At 40.9% G+C, this 19,894-nt stretch overlaps 1 protein-coding gene across 6 annotated transcripts in view; it reads left to right on the top strand.

The window, feature by feature from the left end:
- The window catches only part of CDK14 (cyclin dependent kinase 14), a 548,605-nt gene that overhangs the window by 350,717 nt on the left and 177,994 nt on the right, over nucleotides 1–19,894 (top strand). The window lies entirely within an intron of this gene.

The raw sequence follows: 19,894 nt of genomic DNA, 5'->3' as shown, positions 1-19,894 counted from the left end.
AAGCAGTTAGATTTAAAAGCAGTATGAAAATAAATAAAAATCACCATTCAGTGATAACCAGTGTTATACATTTTTGTTATTTTTTTTAGGTTTTCACAATTGGGTTGATAATAAATGTATGGTTTTTGTATCCAGCTTCTCTTTCTTTTCACATTAAATAAGGACCCATTTCCAAGCCATTAAAATATACTTGAAAATATTATTTTAATTACACTATAATGTCTTATAAATGTGCCCAAATGTACTAATACATTGCCCTATTATTAGGTAATTTGCTCGCGGTTTTTATGCTGCAGTAAGCATCACATAGTTTTATCCCATTCCATTATTCTTTCAGCAGGATTATTGCACATCTGTTCTGTTCCAGGCACTGTGCCTGCACATGATGGTGAACCAGCAGACACCGGCTCTGCTCCCTGCAAAAGTACTGTCATCTGGGCTACATTTGAATAGCTTCTAGAAAGTCGGAACAGAAGGCTATTGTTGCGACATCCTAGTTAGAAAGGGCACAGAAAAGAAAGGAATTAAAGATACCCGCAGAGTTTTGAGCTCGTGGACGTAAGTGATTAGTGAGATCATTGAAATAATGGGGACATTGAAAAGGAGTACCAGTGGGGGGACCTGACGAAGCAAACTAGGTTCCTGAACTTCCTGTGATAGCAGGTAAGCCCAGGTAGATATGTCCAGTACACAAAACATACAGAAGGAGGAGAAAGATGAGGACCAAGGGCTCATTTGCCCAAACCATAGCAGTTCTCGACTAAGGAGAAGGTGGAGGGGGAAGTGCCAGGGAGCCTTGCCCAAACCTTAGAGATGCTCACAGCTTATCAGCATGGGGCGTGGGTGGGAGCTAGACCAGTAGAGAACAGCACAGTGGCATAAAAGTCCAAGGGAAGGGAAAGACAGGAGGGAGAGAGACATCACTCCCTTGTGGGAAGCTGTAGATGAACTCAGGTCTGTTTAGATGGTGGATGGGAATTACAAGGCCCAAGCCTTCCCTTTGTGTCCCGCAGCACACCCCTCTCACTGCCTGTGCCACAAGGGGGTGGCACAGTGTGTTTGTTCATCAGATGGCTCCTAGTCTAGAGGAGGGGAAGGGTTTTCTGCTGAAGGAATGGAAAAGTTGACACAGAAGACACATCTGGGTTTCATTAGGGAAGCTAAGACTGTCCCTGATTTTTAAAGGAGGCTTAGGGTCCTCCTCAGTGTCTGAGAGATGCTGGGGTGGGGGTGGGTATGGCCTAAAGGAAGCCTGTTCCAGGCACTCCAGCCCTGGCTCTGCTTTCTTTCAGGCTTTGATTGTGAAACAGATCCCACTGCTGAAAGAAAGGGTGAAAAAGCCCCACACTAATAACGCCTTCAGGTCCTCCCAGGTCAAAAGTTCTGTGGGAGAAAAAAAGTCCACGTAGAAGAAAAATGAAGAGAGATCTGGTACAAATGAAGATGTTAGGGAAAGAAAAGTTGAGAGATTATACACAGAGACATTAGGTAGATAGTCTAATAAAGAAAGTCCTGTGCTAATAAGCCAATAGAAGCGTCAGTAGCAAACTTTAGTAGGGTCTTAAGAAAAAACCAGGACAGTGGGATATCCCACTATAGATTAGCTAATCACATTCCTTTTCGCAAAGAAACTTCTATTTGAAGACTAGCTGGCTGTGATGTAGAGATTGGGATTAGGTCACGTGATGAAAAAATATTTTCTACCCCATGTTCTTGCATTTACATTATGGTATTACTATTCTATAAATGGAAAGTGAGAACATTTTCATAAATCACTTACTTTCTCATTCAGTTATTTATATCTTCAACAAATATTTATTATGTGGTTATTATGGGCTAAATATTCTTCCATAATGTGAGGAGACAGTGGTGCACAAAACGAAGCCCCTGCTCTCAGGGAACCTGTGATTCTCTGTGCAGGAAGATAGACGATAAACAAGTGCATATGTCATGTGACTCCTAAGTGTTGCAGGAGAGATCGTACTTTACATACGGCATTCGGGGGAGGTCTCGCTCAGCAGGTGATGACTTGTGCATTGAGTGAAGTTAGTGAAGGCACGAGACATGCAGACTCCAGGGATCAGAGCATTCAGGGGGAGGGAATAGCAGTTTGTGTGTGCTTATTGATAATAATATTTGAGTTCTCAAGTCCAGATTTGGTGAATTAAGGATCATTCTTGCTAGTGCATGAAGGTGATTTCTAATATTCTTGTTACTTTGCCCTCCTTTATATAAAGCATTTCATATGTGAGAAGTCTTTGCTTTTTGTGAAGCATCAGAATTCCTGTATTGTTTACTCTTCAGAAAGCAGATTGGGAACATCAACAAAGGGAGTCTGAGAACACCTGTGTGCATGTTTCAGGGTGGAATTATGCTGCAGCTAGAGATGTGGGCTTCCTGATTGACTTCACCAGAAATGTCGGTGTAGACAGAAGAAAGCGGGAAATGTTTCTGTTTTGGAGAGCGGGTGTTGGTTTACAGGAGAGAACAGAGAAGGACTATCCAGAGGATGAAGAGAGACAGAGGGCACTTGCTTTGTAAAGTCAGAAGGAGAATTTCAAGAAAAAATTTATTGACTGCATCAATGATGTGCCTGACTCTTAAATGAAAGGGTGGTGCTGCGGTAGACACTGTGGGCAGGTGTTGGAGGTTACAGGTAATATTTGAAGTGCTGGTGTAATACCAAATGGTTTGCAACTGTGATAGGATAGGAGCAAGAGGTAGTTGCTGACCATATTTTGTTGGCCAGTTGTTGATCTGATACATTTTTACAGAAATAGGAATGCTCTCTTTCTAATTTCTATAATTCTTTATAGGTTATGTTCTCTATACGATGGATTATGTTCATCGTATTAACATAAGATTGGTTTTAGGCGTATCCATCCTACCTGTAAGTATTTCCCAACTATAGTGGTTTTACCAAAGACATTCCTGGAGGCAGTAGTTCACATCTGTGGTCTAATAGTCTTACATGTTCCGAAAATGTTTCAACCTAATATATTTCTGTGTTAGACTACCATTTTGTTTATTCATGACTTTATTGTCAATATATGACTACTTACTGGCTGTCACAATTATTTCTTTTCATGTAACCACCTGAGAACTCTGAGTAAAACCAATAACAGTCATTTAAAAAGTTATTTGTCATAGTTTCAGAGTCATGAATTCAGTGAGGAGTCGGCAGGGTGGTTCTGGGCTTGGGGACTCTCAAATGGTTTCACACAGATGGTGGGCAGAGTGGAAACAATGGGAAACTGGAGCAGTTGGGAACTGGCCAGACACCTCTCTCCTCATAGAGTCTTAAGGTCCTAAATGGTTCTCTCCGTGGAGACTAGTCTGAGCTTCCTCATGGTCTGCTGATTGGGTTCCATTAAAAGGACCACCCAGAACCTTCATTGTTTCTCTTAGCTTAGCCTTGGAAGTCATAGAGCAGCTCTCTATCCATCCAAGCAGTGACAAATCCTCACCCAGAGTCAAGGGGAGGGGACATCAACCCTCGTTCTAGACGGGAAGGAAGAAAGGCAACAATGCTGGGGCTATGTTTTAAAACTCCAAAACTGAAATTATGTAATTTTTCATTAAGTCATATCACCAAGTTGAGCTGATAAACAGCTTTGTAGGAAAAAATAATCTGTGGAACAATTTTTCAAGCTGCTAATTTTTTGTTGTTGTTTTCCCCATACTCCTGACAGCTGTTGCAGTACTGTTTCCCAGGACAATATGAAAGTGTGAATTGTCACGGAGTGTTATCTGGTGGGTCATGAGGTCCCTCATTTGCTCACCCCCCTTTTCATCCTTTTTTTACTAACAGGGTCACAGATGTGTCAGACTGAAGAGGGTGGTGAAATACGCCACAGTGTGACACATCTGAGGCAAGTGAGAAGGTGGTGATACTTATAGCAAATTCTCAGAATGTTATCCTTAAAGTAGATTTTTATAATTCAAATTCTGCCTTAATTTTTTCCCTTGCAGTGTGCTCCCACAGATAAGTCTTTTATTCCTCAGAACATCACATGTGTTATCTCTTGTGGAAGGTGGTATGGAAGTTGGCTCCCAGCAACCCCCCTCCTCCTGGTATTCATGTCTTAATGTCCTCCCTTCCCCTTGAGTGTGAGCTGGACCTAGGAACTTGCTTCTAATGGACAGGCTACAGCAAAAGTGGTGAGATATTACTTCTGAGACTGCATTACAAAAAGATCCCTACTTCCTTCTCTCTTGTCCTCTCTTACCATCTTGCAGCTCACTCTGAGGTGAGCCAGCAGCCATGTTGTAAGTTGTTCTGTGGAGGGGCCTGCATGTCAAGGAGCTGTTTCTAGCCCGAAAACAGTGAAGACCCTAAATTGAAAAGTGAAAGCCTAAATTCGCTGATCCTTCCACCAAAATACTGTTTTGTAGTTATTTTGTTGACTGTTTTTGCTCTGATTTGTAACCAGGAGTGTGCATGAGAATGACTTGGGAATTGTTTTCTGAGTGCACAGTCTCGGGACCCACATGGGGCCTCAGAGTCTCTGAGCATAGGCCTCTGGGCAGTCAAACACGCGGGCAAGCTGTGGCTGAGGGGTCCTCCTGGTTAAGAAACTCGACCTTAAAGATACATATTGGGCTTCGAAATGTTATGCATGTTTTAAATTTTCTGGCCTTTTGTGGCAACCTAAAAACCTACATAGTGTAGACATACTCTCTAGAATATAGAAATCATTATTCAGTCAAACTAAGTCCTATGTTTCTTACAGGGACACTTTTGGTGAGACCTTCTTGGGACATGCCTTTATAACAAGCATCTTTGAAGGTTTCTTTCACATGGTGTTGTGTTAGTAATATTGGGTGACTATTATCTGAATTGTGTACACAACATATGAAGATCTGTAATCATCATATCCCAGAGCTATAAGCTCATATCTGTTCTGATCACTTGATTAAAATACTGGCTCCCTCCCTTTCCTTATGCCTCAGAAGACTTTACTCTCAAGGATACATCTGTCCAGTCTGTTAATCTTTTGTGAGGCATGAGTTCATTTAAAATCTGACCTTGTATCATCTCTTGCCCAACCCTGTACAAGAAAAATCAAATCATTCTATCCTAAATTGATCTCTCCTGTCTCATTATCATGTATCATGACAGAAAACTATGCTATGGCTGTTTGATTGAAATTTCTCATAAGAATAATCTGCCCAAGTCATTGGAGCATGTCCCCTGGAGAGCAGTTTCATCCTAAGTCAGGTTAACTGATCGCCTCACCTTGGAGCTGACTCTGTCCTCTGTGTCTCACTCACCTCCCTCGTTTCTTTGGAAAAGGACAGGCCCGTGCTTTCCAGGGAGTGTGGTGGCTCTGGCATTCTGTGTTCTCCTAAAGTCTCTTCGGGAATTCAGTCCTACTGGACAGGTGTGGAGAAATGCCTATTTTTTATTTTGTTATTATTTATGTGTTTCTTGACATCTCCAACTTACTTATTTTATAAATGGAAATTTACACCCCTCACCCCTACCTCTGCCAACTGCCAGTCTGTCCTCTGTTGTCTGTGGGGTTGGTGTTTTGTGTTATTTATATTCCACATAGAAGTAAGGTCATACGGTATTTGTCTTTCTCTGTCTGACTTACTTCACTTGGCATAATACCCTCATGGTTCACCCATGTAGTTGCAGGTGGCAAGATTTCCTTCTTTTTTAGGACTGAGTAATATTTATACACACACATATATGTCACATTTTCCTGAGAATTATCTATTTTAAATGTACCATTTTTTAAAAATTTCTACTTGGTATTGTTACTTTTGAATAACTCTAAATATTAAAATTCCCAGTGAACTTGAGCTTCTACTTGGGAGTACGTTCTTGTTCAGGACAAGAGCAAATGTCAGTGTCTTACTTTGCCTTTCATGTTGGCCAGTCCCTGAGAAAGATGCAGAAATTGGTTTAGGGGTACACCCTGTGCTATCAAACTTCTGTGCCTTTACAGCTGCCAGGAATCACACTTCTCCTATCCCCAATGTCTAAATACAGCCCATCATTCTAAATATTAGAAACATTTCCCCCTCTAGGGAATTTTTCTCTGATTTGCCAATTGTAAATTCTCTCTTCTTTTCCTAGACCTCCTGGCTTCTTTACCCAGACCTGTCTGCTTTCTCCCTTCAATTCTGACCTTGCAGTACTGTTATTTTTGCTATTAGTTCCCTAATAGAGTTTAGTATTTGGGAGTAGGAGTCGGGGAGAAAGGAGTACTTTGTGCAAATCAAGCATTAGCATGCACCCTGATGCTGCAGAAATAGACTCACAATGATAGAATTATTGTGGAGAATTATTGCATTATTTTATTTTATTTTTTATTACAGTTTGTATTCAACCCCTTTTTTTTTTGGTTATTAGTTTCAGGTGTACAGCACAGTGGGTAGATGTTCATATAGGTTACAAAGTGTCCCCTCTCATAATTCAAATGCTCTCCTGCCACCATAGATAATTATTACAGTGTTGTTAACTATATTCTCTATGCTGTACCTTACATCCCCATGCTTGTTTTCTAACTACCAGTTCATACTTCTCAATCCCATCACCTTTTTTACCCCATTCCTCAATACCAGTCCACTCTGGCCTCCCTCAGTTTGTTCTCTGTATTTGTAAGTCTGTTTCTATTTTGTTTGTTTGTTTGTTTTGTTGTTTAGATTCCACATATAAGTGATATCACATGGTACTTGTCTTTGACTGACTGACTTATCTCATTAGCATAATACACTCAAGGTCCATCCATGTTGTTGCCAATGGTGAGATTTCCTTCTTTTTATGGCCGGGTACTGTTCCATTGTATATATATGCCACAGCTTTTTTATCCTCTTGTCTTATCGATGGGCATTTGGGTTGCTTTCACATCTCAGCTATTGTAAATAATGCTGCTATGAACATGTTGGTGCATATATTATTTTGAATTAGTGGTTTGGGCTTCTTTGGATATATGCCCAGAAGTGGGATCGCTGGGTCATAAGGCAGTTTCATTTTTCATGTTTATAGGAACCTCCACGCTTTTCCACTGTGGTTGCACCAATTTGCACGCCCAATTCTTCACTGGGTTCTTCTTAAAAATGCACCTTTGGGGGGAACTCTGTGGGGATGACATTAAAAATCACTTTAAAAATGAAAGACAGTTTTCTTTCTTTCATTTATGTGTTTAAAAATAGATGTGAGTTCTTATTTTCCTTTAGTTTCTCCTTTTGCAGTTCTTGTTCTAATAATATGTAAGTCGCTGTCATCTAACATTCAGTTACATAGTTCATTTTATTGAAGCTCTGTAGAACAAATCACTATCAATATGCTCTAATTAAAACTTGATATTAAAAATGTTTCATGTTTGCCATGTGAAAAGTAAAGAGCTGAAAAGTGTTAATAAAACCTTTTTGTGAGGATAATATTTGGGCTCATTTCTCAGATCCCATCTTATTCCCAATAAAGTAAAATACTGTTTCTCACACAGAGTAGTGATAAATGCACATTTTAATCTGATTATTGACTCTTTGGACGTGGTTCATTTTGTAAAGTGGTTGTGAGTGCCTATGATATGCCCAGCAGTGGGCTTCAGTCAATTTCTACTTTGAAGAAGTTTAGCACAATTTTTATTGAGTTTTCTTTTTAGTACTTAGTACTAGGAATACTACTTGGTGGAAATACACAAGCTAAAACCATAAGGGAACTTAATATGGTTGCCAAGTCCTTATTAATTTTCTTCCTTATAATGAATAACACACTTAGACATAAATACCAGGTAGTGCACACAGTGGCTTGTCTCATCATATCATGAGCTTCCTGATACACCCTGGTACCAAACTGGGTCTGAAATGGGAGGGGCACTAACTTCAGTGAGATTATAATCCTCCAGCTAGCAAAAAAATTCAACAAATGGAAAACAGTATTTGTTTATCTTTTCAAACATTAACCTCAATTTTTATAAATAGTAAAGATAATATTCCACAGGAAATCTCTGTACCTTCCACCCAGTTTTGCTGTGAACCTGAAACTGCTCTCTAAAATACAGCCTGTTGGGGGGAATGATGCTGTAGATGAATCACATTGAAACACTGTCCAAAAAAACCCATTCTCCTCTTCTGAGTCAGTAGGAAGGTTTCTCCTTTCAGGAATCTTGTCTTACTTCTATCAGTGAGCCACTTTGTACAAGGAAATAGACACTTAGGCAGTAAAAATATTTATTGCCTGGCAACTGAATGAAAGCTGTGCTAGACGGGGCAAGGCAGTGCACACATCCTGAAGCAACATGGCTAGCTGGATAGTAACAAGGTCAAGTTTGGGCATTGAAAACCTGTAATCATTACTTTGGGAGTACAGAACAGGGTTGGGGGGCATTGCTGATGCTCCTTCTTCCTGTGTATTTACATTGCTATGAATTGCTTAAAATGGGAGCATTGGTTTATTTGAACAGAGCTATATCAATATTATTTCAAAAAAGGTAAGAGATGCTATACCATATTGTCCATCATGTAAACTCAGTGACTTTAATAGAAATCAGTGAACCATTTACTTTTGAGTTTTAAGATAAAGAGTGGTCTGTATGTTAAAACAGATATTTCCTGACTAAAAAAAATTGAATTATTATTTACTAGTAAACTATTCTGTCCCAGCCACCACTTAGCATTTTTTAATACCATTTTGAAAAAAAAAACTATTCAAGCATACCATAAATAATTTCATTTTCTCTGATATATGTGTTTCTTTGTCTTCAGTTTCCAAAGTAATGATTTTGTTTATGAGGTGCTGCAAGAAGCAAGGTGTTTTGTTTTGTTTTGTTTTGTTTTTTAAACCAACTAATACTTGCTGTTCCTTTCCTGGGAAAGTTAGAACTGAATGAAACACAACAGAATTCTCATTTCTTCTAGCCTTTTGTCTTACCTTCCACAATAGGAATTTTGTGTTCAAAATCCTGCGTTAAGGTAAAAAGAACTACAGATGTGTCTCCTATTGGCTACTTGCATTTCGCTGCTCGGTATTTTACTGTCTCTTCTCATGTGACCCGGCCCCCAAACAACCGTGCTTTGTTTTTGCTGATGTGCACGCTTATCCCAGATTATTTCCACCAGTGTCAGCCAGGCCTGACAGGCTAAGCCTCATGTTTATGGCATTGGGATAGGATCCAAGCAGGTATTAGAAGGACATGGCCTTTCCGGCAGGTACAAGAAAAGACGCCGAGATTCCCATCGGTGTAAATAGTTGATCATGGTGCTCTCCAAGGACAAAGATGACCACTCTGACTTTTTCCTCCCATACACCCCAGCTGCTCTTTGATGCTTTTGAGCTGCCTGTGATGATATTGAGGACATATTGTTTTAGAAAGTAGAAAAAAATAAGGTTTCTTTTTTTAACCCATCCCGCAAATATATTTATTGATTTGAGAGAGGGAGGGAGGGAAGGTGAGGTAGAGAGAGAGCGCGAGCAAGAGAAAAACAATCAGCTGCCTTCTGTATGCACCCTGACCAAGGATCGAACCCAGAACCCTTTGGTGTACCTACCAGCTGATATTCCAACCAACTGAGCCATGCAGCCAGGGCTTGAGATTTCATTTTAAGAGTCTTTCTCAAACCCTTAAAGGAGATACAGGTATTCTAAGTGAGGTCTTCACATTTAGAGACATCAAAAGAGTAGCTCGTAAAGGGAATGATTCAGAATGCTTCTTTGTGCTTCAGGAAACTCAGCATATTAATCAAGACCCACATGTTAACTCGGAGGGTGGCACATTTTAAAAATCAATGCAATGCCAAATCTTCTATTAATATTTGTTTGGTCTTCATTAGAATAACACTTATGGGAGCAATGTAGTCAAACTGCAGGTCAGTTTTCAGAAATATGTAACTGAGGAAAGGAAGTACAAATCAGCAGGTGAACGTATTATTTTTTGTTTGTTATTTTTTTTGTTTTTGAGTTTTACTTTTAGAATTTCTGAAAACTCAGTGTTTACCTTTTCACTTTTCAGCAACTCTCGGTTAGAAATGCTTCTTCTTTTATTCTAGTTAGTCTATTTATGATAAAGGTTTTTAAATATTTTGAAGGAATTGTACACTGTCTGGGATGACAGATTAATTACCTTCATTTCCCATTAGCAAACCTGGTAAGGATCTGAAGACATAGCGATGCTGATGGCTTACCCCTAAGGCCTGTATGTTCTACCAAAAATAATGAATAAAGGAAATCCAGGCCCTCTGCTGACTCTCAGGATGCACAGCTTTGATAATACCAGCCTTTCATTTCAGATGCTAAGATAAAACACTCACTCAGGAAAGAAAGAAGAAAGCAAACAAAGAGATTTTTATCAACAGTGTGTTGCAGCATAACCTGCTGTAGGAGTAACATTGTGATAATGGAAACATAATGTGAAGGTACCTTCAGTAGTGGCTCTGCTTTCTATTTTCTCCTTTCTTGAAAAAAGCAATCTTTTAAAAAAATGTAAACAGAGAAAGAGATTTTCTTTTTTTCCTTTCACTCCATACGTTAATCAAAAGATTAGTAGTTAATTAATTCCACTGACAACCAAGGGCAAAATTAGGATATGGTGCAGTAATCTGTGTTTTCACTTCCTGGCACATCTGAAGAACAGAGTTGCTTGGCCTGGGCTCTCTGCTGCCTCCATCAAAATAACACATAAATCTTCCCTGAGACTGTGGCCAGCACAGCTTAAACCCAATTGCTGTCCTCAAAGCTCTTTCTCTTTGCCTTACACTGTGTTCAAGCCCAATGTGAGTGATGCAACATAACCATCTGTAATACATTGATGAAATTTATGATGTTAAGTTGTAATAGATAGTAAATATGAAAGTATGTGGAGATTTTTTTTATTCTGGAATGAAAGCCTATGATATCTTATCAGAAGACTTGACTTTCAGTCTTGTCTCTATTTGTAACTGGACACACTTAAACAGGATCCATTTCTTCAGCTATAGAGTGAGGCTAGGCAGGAGTGTCCAGCCTGCGGTCCGCAGGCACACAGTCCAGGATGTCTTTGAATGCGGCCCAACACAAAATCATAAATTTACTTAAACATGATGAGATTTTTTGTGATTATGTGTTGCAATGTATTTAATGTGTGGGCCAAGACAACTCTTCTCCTTCCAGTGTGGCCCAGAGATGCCAAAAGGTTAAACACCCCCAGACTAGATTAAAAGGACGAGGTTGTGGATCCTGAAGATGATGCTTAGATCTGGGCTCCAGCGGTATCTTTAACCCATGTGATTAATGAAGAACATTTTGCCCTTGGATATAAGCTTAGGCCAGGCAGGATCCTGTCAACCCTGGGGAGCTTATGTCTGAAGACACCTGGTGTCTCGCTGTCTCAGCTCACCCCTTCCATTGAATTCTGTTTCTCTTCACCTGAGACGGGGTGAAGGGCAGAAGCAGGGAGTGGGGGAAGTCTTCAAAGCTGTCATTAGGGGGAAGGGAGGATGGAGAGAAAGAACAGCAAGTAGGTAGGCCTGAGTGTAGGAAGTGTGTGAACATACTTTCAGAATTTGGAATTTTAGTTTTAAAATTTCTGCCGGTGCTGCCATGGGCTGTCCTGCATGGAGAAGGACCCGGTGCGGGTGGGAGTTCCAGACCCAGGAGGGTTTCCTGCAGCCTTTATTTTGACCTTAAGGAGGAAGGAAAGGAGACACTGGCCTGTCTTTGAGCACCACCCTTTAGACTTCTGGAAGGGCTGACACTGAGATGCGGGCTCCTGGTACTGGGTGCTCAGAGAGGGTCTGGGTCCAGGGCTCCTGTGGAGTAGCTATGACTCGGAGTGCAGAGCCGTGCTGTTCTGTGGCTGGTCAGGCTTTTCCTGCCATAAGTCACCCATTCCTTTTCTTTTGCCAGTTTGGCAAAAATTGAGGCTATGGGCTCAAGGATGAGGGTCATTTCTAATGAAATTCAGGGCAGAGAATGTGTTCATTATCTGTTGCTGTGTCACAAGTCATACACTTAGTGCTTTAAAATGACAAATGTATTATTTCACACATTTTCTGAGGAAATCAGAAGAGCTTAGATGAGTGGTTTTGGCTCAGGGTCTGGCACAAGGCTTCATTCAAGGCGTTGGCCAGAGCTGCAGTCACCTGAGGTTTGCCCAGGGCTGGAGGGTCTGCTTCCGGGATGGTCACTCACATGGTCGTGAGCAGGAGGCCTCTGTCCCTGGACACATGGTCTTCTTCATAGGACACTTGGCTGTCTGCATCACATGGCAGCTGGATTTCCCCAGAGTAATCTAAGACAGAGCAAGGCTGAGCCCCAAGTATCTTTTTAAAAACATTTTAAGTGCATATTATAGTATTGTACCTATAGGGACAATATTGAAAATTGAAAGTACATTTTATAACCTAACCCTGGCAGTGACATAGTATCACTTCTGCCATATTCAATTCTTCATACAGACCCACCCTGGTACCTTGTGGGAGGGGACAACACGGGTGGGAATGCCAGGAAGCAGGCATACTGGGGCCATCTGGGAGGTGACTGTCACAGACGTAGACATGTTGTTTTAGTACAATAAATGCAGGATGTCATTTTTGCTAGGTGTGGTGTATTTTGGATATATTAACCTGAAGCCACGGTGCCCCTGCAGAGTCTAGCCGTCTCCTCCCCTGTCTGAAGATCTGAAGGGCCCCTTCACCCATCTCCACCAAGGAGCAGGACTGCAGAGTATCCACAGCTCCCCCCTCCAAAACTCAGTAATGTAATTCTTTTTGAAATAAACCACCTATAATCCCGAGACCCCGATTCCCACCTGCTTGACCTCCCTCCCCACCCCCAATGACAATAGCCAGGATGTGCTTCCAAGAACTTACACAACTCCAAGAAATATAGGATGAAACCATAAATGGAGAGATATGTTGTGTTCATCAACTAGAAGACTCAATATTGTTGTGAAGTCTCTCAGTTGATCTCCTACTTTAATCTTTTGAAAGAAAAGGCAACAACTGTAAGGAAGGTCCTGACTGATAAAATCTAAAATAAAGAACAGCTATGCTAGTATCAAGTTGGAGGAGGGGTGTGCTTTGGTAATAGGAATTTCTGACTTTCTTATTTTATTTATTTTTATTGTTGACCCTATTATAGATGTCCCCCTTGTACCCATTTTTCCCCCTCCATCAAGTCCCCCCCCAGCCTTCACTACGTTATTATCTGTGTCCATGGGCTACTCATATATGAATATGTGTTCTTTGGCTAATCTCTTCCAGCCCTGCCACCCCCTACCCCTCTGAGATCTATGAGTCTGTTCTATATAGCAGTGCCTCTGGTCCTATTTTGTTCATAGGTTTATTTTGTTCTTTAGCTTCCACATATGAGTGAGATCATAAGGTATTTGTCTTTCTCTGACTGGCTTTTTTAGTTTAGCATAATAATCTCCAGGTCCACCCATGCTGTCACAAAAGATAAGAGTTCCTTCTTTTTTACAGCTGTGTTGTATTCCATTGTGTAAGTGCACCACAGCTTTTTTATCTACTCGTCTACTGATGGGCACTTGGGGTGTTTCCGGATCTTGGCTATTGTAAATAATGCTGCTATGAACATAGGGCTGCATATATTCTTTCTGAGTGGTGTTTCAGGATTCTTAGGATATATTCCCAGAAGTGGGGTCGCTGGGTTAAAAGGCAGATCCATTTTTAATTTTTTGAGGTATTTCTGCACTGCTTTCCAAAGTGGTTGAATCAGTCTGCCTTCCCACCAGCAGTGTGCGAGGTCTCCCTTTTCTCCACATCCTGGCCAGCACTTCTTGTCTCTCGATTTATTGATGATGGCCATTCTGGCAGGTGTGAGGTGATATCTCATTGTGGTTTTAATTTGCATGTCTCTGATGATTAGTGATGTTGAGCATCTTTTCATATGTCTGTTGACCATTTGTATGTCCTCTTTGGAGAAGTGTCTTTGTAGGTCCTTTGCCCATTTTTTTAATTGGGTTTGTCTTCCTGGAGTACAGTGATGTGAGTTCTTTATGTATTTTGGAAATTAACCCCTTATCAGATATATATTATTGAATATGTTCTCTCACACAGTGGGTTCCCTCTTCATTTTGTTGATGGTTTCTTTTGCTGTGCAGAAGCTTTTTAGTTTGATGTAGTGCCACTGACTTTTTCTCTTAACCTGACAAGAATGTAAGCAAGATCAATACGAGGGCAAATCAAGGATTTAAAAATTTGGATTTTGAAGGAAGCTCTTACTTTTGCTCAATGAGTGTCAGTGGATGTCATCTTCTGGTAGTTAGTTTGTTGGTAAGTTGGTAGAATCGAAAGCTAAAGGACACAAGGGAAGGTCTGCAGTAACCTGGTGAGCAGTGTGCTAGACCAACAGTGAGAAATGAATGATGAAATTAATGAACCACATTGAGAGCAAGTGAGGTTTAAAGCTGTGCTCCCTTCAGTGGATGACTACCAGTCAGGGTCCCGTCTGGAATCAGAAACCACACTGTAATTTAAACAGGGATGATTTCATATAGAGAGTCACTAACTATTTGCAAGAGATTTGCTATTAAGAGAATTCTAAAGACTATCCTAAGGCTGAAGGAACAGAGCCCAAGAAGGGAACAAACTTGGAAGGAATCTCCATTCCCAAGTGTGAGTTTCAGATCTCAGTGGGAAAGATGTTGCTCAGCCCCCTGGATGTCAGGGAAGCTGCTTGGGTCGCCCGGGCCAGAGCTGGTCCACAGGTGGCTTGGAACTTCCAATCAAGAGGAGCTAGCTAGGAGCCTGTCCCTGGGAAACCAGTGGGCCTAGGCTGTGGGCAGGGCGTTGCAAGGGAACTGGGTCTGGCAGGCAGACAGGGAACTTCTGGCTACAGCTGGTAAGCTGGACGGTGAGGGCCGCTGGGTGCTATGGCTGTGCATTGCTGGGGTCAGGCATCACTGGATCAAGCTAAGATCCTTCCTCCTCCGTGATCCCTCCAGCACCATCTACTGACAAATTTAAAATCGTGCCTGCTGGCAAGGGAGAAATACTCCAGCGTCACACGCAGGCAGCAGGAGGTACATTTGGAGCCAGGTAACATTACGTTAATAAAGGAAACAGTTCTTCACTTCTGCCCTGAGTACTCATTAATAATTTGAGGGACTATATTTCCTTCAAAGTGAAATGTGAATACATAGGCTCATTTCATTATTAAGTGGTAGTTTTATTATTAAATAAGAGGAAGAAAATCTTACACATTGTGAATCAAAGGACGAGCACAGTGGACTCCAGTCCAAGGTTCTGACTCCAGTCCAGTTAGAACTTCTGGTCAGCGAGGCTTGGGACACGAGCAATTTCAAACTGCTACACTTGGAAAAAATGACACATTCTGGCAGAATTTTAAGACCTACAGTTTCCCATTCCAGGGTGTGGCCGCTGTACCGTTCTGACACAGAATTAGCATCTCGAATTAATGTTATGTAAAACAGGGGACTGGGAGGCAGAGCCCGAGGAGACGTTCCTTGTGAGGCAAAATAGTATTTTTAGGACCAAACCGGATTTTTCTTTTCGGGCCCACATGGCACAAAACAGATGGTGATGTGGGCGGCTGTGGTTTGAGATCTGAAGTGGTTCGGAAAGACACCAGGCTTGTCCTGCCCCACCCTAGAGGTGGTGATGGCTGCAGGCTGGCCCTGGAGACTCCGCTGCAAGGTGGCACCAGCCATCCCTGTAGGCGGACCGGCTGTACCCTGCTGACTGGTAGCGCCCCAGACTAGACTGCCGGGGAGCTCAGCCTGCTGGCCGTGTTCATAATTAGCATAACCATGCCTATTTTGATCTGAAAAGGAAATAGGAACATTTTGTTCACCATAGCTCTTTTTAGTTCTTAAAGATATAACTTAATGTTGAAACCCCCCTTCCCTGTAGGTCTCCTTTTTTCATTGTTTACTGGTCAATTCTCTCTGTTACCTGGACTGCATTGATCTAGAAACTTGGATTGTAGCTGTCAGCAGGGAGGGGGAGAGAAAGTCATTTAACATGTGCTCTTCCTCCCCCACCCCAAAACATTACACATTCTCCTTGATAGAAATCCCTTACTACCAACCCCAGTACATATTCTTAATTGGATTATGTTCCATCGTTCTTACCATTGGTTCTCCATATTAATAACCTGTTCCATTATTTTACATTTATTTAATCTTATCTCTTTTGAATTATTTAATTAAAAAGCTCTTAGAATTCCACCCTATTACGCAAGTATGTGCATGTAAAAGTTAAAATTCTCTCCAGCATCACAGTAATCCCCTCCCTGGTAACTCTGATTAAAAACTTTATGCACATTCTTTCCTCTATGTCTATGCATAAATAGTGCGTGTTCATGAGTGATACGTATTTTGCTAAAAAACGTTACAGGCATCGTTTTCAACTCACTCTACTTGGCTTTAACTGCTGCATGATACTCTAGTCTATGGCTGTCACACATTTATACCACCTCGTCCTTGAAATCAGGCTGTTCTCGGGTTTTTCCTTTCATGGATGATAGCAGCCTGGTTTACCACCACGGCTCTGTGCAGTCGTGCGTTATCTTAGCAGACATGATTCCTAGAGCACTGTTGGGTGCACCTTAAACATTTCATAGATTTTGACAAATCATCCTCCAAAAATGTTGGACCAGCTTCTGCTCCCATCAGCAACGACATTCGTGCCCTCCTGTCCCACTTGGATGCCGATATTATGTCCTCCCTTCCACCGGGACTCCTCGGCACTAGGGCCCACCTCATGGTTCAGCCTGTGATTTGCTTTCCTGTGACAGAATTGTGGGGGAGGAAAAGTAGTTTTCCCTTACCGTTCTTAGCTCTTAGCCGAGACCCTTGTAATGAAAGATTATTAAGAGAATAACAAACAAAATTTCATTAACATGTGTACCTCATGTACACATGGGAGATGCCCAGGGAAAATTGAAGAACTCCCCAAGTTATCTGAGAATTCAGACTGAAACAGTGCGCCTTCTTAATAAGGAAAGGGAGGGGAGATGTGGGCCTCGTAGAGGAGAGTAAACGATTTTTAGGAAAGGTGAGTGGGTGGGATGTGTGATAGTTTGTGACACAGTTTATCTAGGTGTGGTGTCAACTTCTAGACTCCCGTTGTGTGACAAGAGTCCATCTTCACTGCTTGATGACATCCGTCCCGTGGAGGGATCGATGACCTTTGTGCTCCTTTTGGCAGATGCGTCCATAGGCATGTAAGGGGGATTCAGAGAAAGCCTCTCCCTGCATTTGCTGTTTTTCAGGTACCTGCAGCTCAAAATAATCAATATAACAAAGCGGTATATTTTGGGATGGCACATTCTGCTACCTTTCAGAATAAAGCCAACAAAAGCTTGTTTTCTGTCTCAGACAATTTACCATGGCAGCACTGTTCCCTGGAGACTGGACCTTCCTAGGAGTGGTCTTGAAGTATGTGCCATGTTACTAAATTAACCAGGGTCCATTTTCTTCATCTCGTTGAATGGGAGACAAAGTTCTGATAGTTTTTTTTCCCCCCAAACCATATGCATTTCCAGACAGAACACTGCTAGACATATTTATAAAATGTATAACAATCAGATAACTGTTACCAGTAATTGGCAGTCAGACAAATCCACCATAGTTACAGCCGCCCACCACAGGAGCAAAATAAATTTGTTATTTTTCCTTTTTTCCCAGATGAATAGAAGCCTCAGAGTCATATCAGTGGATAGAATAAAAAACCCTTCAAGCTAGCATCTGTTAATAAACTTTTTTCCCCATAAAGACAATATAACATCAATAAAGACAGTGAAAACAGGAGGGAATGGGGAAAAAACCTAACAACTACTTTATTTTCATCTTTACACATGTCCTAATGTTTTTCATCTGTCAGTAATTTTATGTGGTTAAAATTCTTTTATGAATATCATTTTACACTTTGATTTTTTTCCACTTTCAACATGACATTTTCTTAGATATTTAAAGTAATAGTTGCAACCTTCACAGTCAGTGTGTGTTAGTTGAGGTAAGGATAGTGGTGGCTCCCCAGAAAATACACATGCCACTTTAAAAGTGCTACTGCTGGACTGGAATTGCTCATTCGGGGCACCTCAGAGCCTTACAGAGAGTCTGGAAATGTGAGCCAGGGGAGGGAAAACGCCAGAAAGCAGCCACGGTGGCGGTGGCATTAGTGGCGGTAATTACACTCAGGAATTTGTCTGACAGGTCATAAAGCTCTGCTGACTAAAGGCGAAGCCAACCAGCAGCCTGAAATTGTGAATTTAGTGCAGCTGCAGGGCTAATCAGAGTAACCAGGGGTGAGTGGAAGACAGGCAGGTGAGGGGAAAATGAACAAAGAACTACAAAATAAGCATCACAGCTTTTGATTCAAGTTTAGAATAAAGGCCAAAACTTAATCTTCTCGAATTCAGACTACATTTGAGGTCATTCTTTGAAGTTTTTCTTGCGTGTTGTTAGCGGTTAATCTTGCTCCTTCCTTACTTCCTTTCTCCCTTGTATTCGGAATATATTCTCCAATGCTTAATTGGCGGTACTAAAAAAAAAACACCTTAAAATCATAATCTCAAAGGGACTGGTGCATGTCAAAGTGACGGAAGGAGAATTTGTAGTTTAAAAAAGCACGTTCAGTTACCTTGTCTTTGTTCCTGTCAGAATACTTAATTACTTGTGAAATTTTACATAACATTTGTGGAAAGCATGAGGATTTTATGTTTAAAAGGGGATGTTGACTTAACTAAGGTTTTAGAAACAGTACCCTAGAACAAGAGTTTATGCTTTGTAGTTGCATTTCATGCTAAATTTTTACCTTTTAAAGATGACTGTCTTCAAAAAGTTTAATTGCTTTTGAGGTATGATTGACATGCTATGTGTAAAGTACACAGCACAATCAATTTCGCCATGAAACCACCGCCGTAATCAAGCTAGCAAACGCATCCCCTCATCCCTGCACGTTTCCCCATACCTCCTCGTGATCCCTCCTCCCTTTTCCTTTTCTTCCCTTCCATCCCCAGGCCGCCACTGATCTGCTCTCTGTCACTAGAGTGAGTTTGCATTTTCTTAAATTTTGTATAAATGGAAATACAGAGTATGCACTTCCTTCTTTTTTGATGAGGGAGTCTGGTGTGTTTTAGTGAGCATAACTATGTAGATTCATTTATGTTGTTGTTAATGTCAGTAGTTCAGTCTTTTTATTGCTGCATGGCATTCCATTGTATGGATATACCACCATTGGATTATCCATTCACTTATTGACATTTTGGTTGTTTCCATGAAGTTGTTGTGAATGGATTCTAATACGGACAATGTTTCCTTTTTCCTTGGGTAAACACCTAGAATTGGAAAGGCTAAATCATATGGCAGGTGTATGTTTAACTAAAAAAAACCTTGCCAATCTGTTTTTCAAAGTAGTTGTACCATATTACATTGCCAGTGGCTGTGTATGAGGGTTCCAGCTCTACATCATAATTTTATACAATTTAATGGGTGTGTAGTGATATCATAATGGTTTTACTTGCATTTCTCTAATGACTAATAATTTTGAGCATTTTTATGTACTTACTTGCCCTCATATGTCTCCTTTGATGAAGTGTCTGTTCCAACCTTTAGTGCATTTTTTATTTTTTTCATGACAGTTAAGTTTTGAGAGTTCTTAAAAATACATTCTAAACAGATAACTTTATCAGATATGTGATTTTATAGTTTTTTCTCTCATTCTTTGACTTGTCTTTTTGTCACTCTTAACAGTTTCTTTCAAAGAGCAAAAGTATGTAATTTTGATGAAGTCCAAAGAAATCTTGAGTCTATTTCATGGCCACTAAGATTTTCTTCTAGAAATTTTATAACTTTGGGTTTTATATTTAGGTCTCAGACCCACTTTTGGTTAATTTTTGTAGGATAGATCAAAATTGGGATAGATCAAGGATAGATCAAAATTCCTTATAGAGTTATCCAGTTGTTTCAGCACCATT

Source organism: Phyllostomus hastatus, unplaced genomic scaffold (assembly GCF_019186645.2).
Source record: "Phyllostomus hastatus isolate PE091 unplaced genomic scaffold, TTU_PhHast_1.1 phas_scaffold_78, whole genome shotgun sequence".
NCBI classification, from domain to species: domain Eukaryota; kingdom Metazoa; phylum Chordata; class Mammalia; order Chiroptera; family Phyllostomidae; genus Phyllostomus; species Phyllostomus hastatus.
Note: the sequence above shows the minus strand (reverse complement) of the source record. Positions and strands in the feature narration are given on the sequence as shown.